Source organism: Octodon degus, unplaced genomic scaffold (assembly GCF_000260255.1).
Source record: "Octodon degus isolate 3935 unplaced genomic scaffold, OctDeg1.0 scaffold00040, whole genome shotgun sequence".
In the NCBI taxonomy this organism is placed as follows: Eukaryota; Metazoa; Chordata; class Mammalia; order Rodentia; family Octodontidae; genus Octodon; species Octodon degus.
The window spans coordinates 14080721-14085432 of NW_004524616.1; positions in this window are offsets into that span (position 1 = coordinate 14080721).

The window sequence follows — 4712 nt, forward strand, 5'->3', positions numbered from 1 at the left end:
AATAAATAAATAAATAAAAAAATAAAGTGTGTCTTCTCTTAAATTGTGACTTGCATGTTTATAAAAAAAACAAAAAACAAAAAAACAAAACAAAACAAAAAAACCATTCTGGGGCCGGGGAGATAGTTCGGTAAAATAAGTGCTTGCCTGGCAAGCACAAGGTCCTGAGTTCAACCCCCGGTTCCACAAAAATAAATAAATATTAAAATAAAATAAAATAAAAACATTCTGCTCTCAGCCTCCATTGCTCCTAGAATTCATTTTTTGATTTTAGAGAACATGAACTCGTACTGGACATCTAGCAGGTTGGGAGTTTCTTTTTTCTATATCACTTCTAGCTTTTGAGATTATTTAAATTAAACAGCAACAGGTGGGCATGAACAGGATTGACTGATAGGATTTGCTAGTGGGAAGAGCAGAGGTTCATGGGCCCAGTTGCCTGGGAGCAAATCCTGGCTCTTAGTCTCTGACTTTGGGCAAATTATTTAACCTCTTTGTGCCTCGATTTCCTTTTCTATTAGCTAAGGCAGATATCACTATTACTACTACTACTACTACTACTACTACTACTACTACTACTACTATCACTACTCCTTAATTTATAGAGCTGTTATGAAGATTAAATGAATCAATATAAATATCTGTGTAAGAGCTTGACACATGGTGGTTGCTCTGTTGAGGTATTATCTGTGATTTAGAGATAAAATTCTAGGAAGAGTACTGAGGATCTGAGGGAAATAGAAGGAACATTGTTGATCATTTACAAGCATCATCCCTTTAACAAAGATTAGTTTCTCAGCCTAGTTAGCTGTCCCCCAACAGACAAAGAAATCCCAGGGAAACTGGATATAAGATAACAGGTTTGGGTACAAACAGAATTTAAAAAGCAGAGCGTGTGATGCCATCCAGAAGAGAATTTGGGACACTTTTTAAAGTTGTGTGGCCAGAGAATGGGCTGAGATCATTGAGTGGCTTGCACTGGAGAGGATGGCTATGGTTAGAGAGTACACTTTAAAGTCCAGAGCCAATGGGAGAATTTTGCCTAGAGGTGACCTTGATTGTAGCAAATCAGGAGAAGACTCTTTGAAGATGTAAGGAGATAACTCTTCAATTGAAACTGCAGACAAGGATCTGCAGGAGGCCAAAGCCATAGCTCCAGGGCAAGGGGCCAGGTCATTCCATTAACACCACAGTGAGGAATTCCACAGGATCTTGAATAACCACAGCTAGTCGGGGGCTCTATCTGATGCCCTATCTCCCAGAGCACAGGTTTACAAAAGCTTTAGCCCCATCTGTCAGCAGCACGGTACAGGACTCAGTTGCCACTATTCAGGATTAAGGCAAAGGCAGAGAAAAGTTTAAATATACAGAAAGATGGGAAAAACAAAGGGAAGGATACATAAGCATAGAAAAAGGGAAAGGAGGCACACCCAATGGGAGTGGGTCACCAGCACAAATGCTGGCTGTATTCTTCACATCATCTCGAACTCTGCCAGTGGATACTCCGGTGATGTGTGATAAAACCAGGCCTTTCACCAATAAATCTGTTTTTGTTGTTGTTGTTGTTGTTGTTGTTGTTGCTGTCACTTAAATTACTGCTTATTCTGCCATTATAGTGGAAATAAATGAATGCAGTAGAATATATATGTAAATAACTTTCCTATATGTTAAAAGCCCATATTCAACTGACATGGCTGCAGAAGCTGAACTCACTGTCAGTTACAGCAGACTGTCAATGGAGCCTTTCTCAATTGTAAGCAAGACTGGCCACAGCCCTACATGAGTCTTTTTATGTAAGTCTTCCTATTGGGTGCCTCCTTTAGACCACCAGGGACTAGGGAAGGTTGGAATAATCCAAGTCTCTGCTATCTGTATTCTTAAAGACAGTGTCTGACAGATAGTTTTATCAGTAAGTGCCAACTCTTTTGTTTGTTTGTTTTAACACAATCGGTACTGGATCTCACTGTGTGCTTGAACTCATAGTGATCCTCCTGTTTTCAGCCTGCCCATCCCTAAAATTATAGCTGTGACACACCACACCCAGTCTTGGTGGCTGGCTCAGTGTGTCCAGGGGTGGGGTGGGTGCTGTATGTGGTGCCAGGGATTGAACCCGGTTCCCTGAGCTTGCCTAAAAAGGTGCTTAGTCCACTGAGCTATCTCACTAACCCTAACATCAACTCTTTACTGTAGCTAAAAGCACCCCTATTAGTGAAGCAGGAAAAATGAGTAGCAGGAGGAGCTGGGCTTGAATTGTGGCTCCATCAGCTACTACTCTGTGATCATGGGCAAGTCACCATAGCTCTGTCAGCCTTGGCTCCTATGCCTGTAGTGTAAGTATAGTAATGCTGTCTTCTCAGAATCCTATTCGAGATAATGAGTCGGTGTATAGTACGTGGCACTGAGTAGCGCTTAATATATGTTAGTAAAAGTGAAGTGAAGTCCTTCTTTTCTAGTGTGCTTTCTCAAATCATTGGCAGCTGCAGTCTTTTAAAAATTTGTTAATTTATAAATCCATGGCAACATGAGATTTGGAGAATCATGTCACCTCAAGCATTGTCATTTCTTTATCATTCCATCTGCCTTAAAAATGCAACATGACTCCTCCGAAGCAGCAGCCCAATCTTGCAGAGAAAGTGAGAATGTAAGAAACCCAACCTCAGATCAAAGCTCTGCAACTACTGTCTGATCTTATACAAACTACTTGTCTAAATTCATTTTAGATGGATCCAGTCTGTCTGAATTACCATGGTGTTCTCCTGTAAAACAGCATGTTGCATACATGAACATTCAGGAACTTTTCATTGAATCGATATATCTGTAAAATTAGAGCTTATAAATATTAAATGAGGTAATAGATAATGCTTTATGGATACTCTCTTTGCACCAGGCACTATTCTAGATACTTTCCATTTGCAAATTCATTGAATTTTTATTAAGCTTATCATTTTCATTACACAGACAGGCAGATTTTGGAAATAGGGTTGAAGAAAATGAGTAAAATTGCATAGTAACTAAAGAACAGTACCGAGAGTATCTGAGCCTAGAGAGTCAGTCAGGATCCAGAACATAATCTCTTAGCCACAGTAGTGTATTGGCCCTTGGTGTGACTACCGTTATTGCGTGGCAGATCTCTCTTTCCACCATAGTGTGGTAAGTGTGTGTTTCCATTCAACTACTTGAATCTTCCCCACAAGAAGGCACGTGCTTTGGAAAGAGGAATAAGTAGGGCAAGCCTACATCAGTGAATATCATCTTACTGCTTGCCCAGGAATGATAGCGCAGCAGTCACCTCATGAATCAGTGGAAGTCAATGAGGTTGAAGTTGTTTTTGAAAGGATTTCCAGTAATGAGGTGGTCTCCAGGTAGTTTGTGAAAGCAATCCCATCCACTCTTTCCATCTTTTCTCCAATCCCAGCCCCATCTCCCTCTCAACTGTTTTGTGACCATAAAGGGGAGCAGCCTCCTAGTGAAGCTGATATAGTGGAAGACAGTCAAGTTGGCCTTGACTAACTTTACGGAGCCACTAAATCAAGCCTTAATTTTTTTCACAAGTATAATCCAAGAAACTTTTTATTCCTCAACCATCTGAGAGCAAGTTGCCAATATGATGCTCCACCTCTCCTTAATATTTTATTTCCTACAAAGCAGTATATTTTTCTGAATTCTTGTAAAATCTAAATAGTATATCAAAATTATTATACTAACATTGATTCATTACTTGATTCATTACTTTCATCTTATCTTCAAATTGCATTCATTTCTAATTGCCCAATCATGTATTTTTAGCAAAATAATCCAGTTCAAAATTTTGTATCTGCCTTTATTTTCATGCTTCTCTGCCACTTTCGGTGTAGAACAGTTCTTCCTGCTAGTGACATGTTAGAAGATTTATACAGCAGTTATTTTTGTAGCATATCCTTCTTCAGTTTGAGTTTGTCTGGTGTTTGTTCATGATCAGACTGTACAAGCTTGGCAGGCATGTCTTGGAACACTGCTGTGTGCCTGCTCTCGTGTTGCTTCGGTGAAGTGCTGCATCTGCACAGCTGCCTTCCTCGCCGTGGTCAGTTTCTGCTGCCCTGCCCAGCCCAGCCCAGCCCAGCCCAGCCCAGCCCTATCCTCTGCTTGATCTCCTCTGTACTCCTTGTGTTAATGCTTGCTTTGCTTCATTGGCTTTTGGACTCAGTCGTTCAGCACTGAAGAGAACAAACAATAGGAAATACAATATCTTTGTCGCTTAAGCCAGCAGAAAGTACTTTTATGTCTATTGCTATTTGCAAGAAAAACTACATTGATTTAGATATAAAGTTTATGATAATTGGTATGCAAACAATAAATGGAAGCTATTATTGTAATGCTGATGCAAATGTTAAAAAGCATTAAACTTTGAATCATAAGGCCAAGTTTAACACAAGAAATAGCTAGGGACAGTGCAGATTATTGAATTCCCAGCTTCCTTATATATAAACAAGAATAATTCTTACTTTATGGATTGCTTTTAAGGTGTTATTACAGGTTGAAAAGATATATTAATGTCTTATAACTTCCAATGTTTGGAGTGAGAGCTTATTTAAAAATAGTGTAATTGTAGATATGACAACATAAATTAAAATAAGGGGGCTGGAGAGATGGCTCAGTGGTCTAAAGCACCTACTTAGAACAAGCTTAGCAAAGCATCAGGGACCGCGGTTCAATCCCCCAGCACCACATGCCAG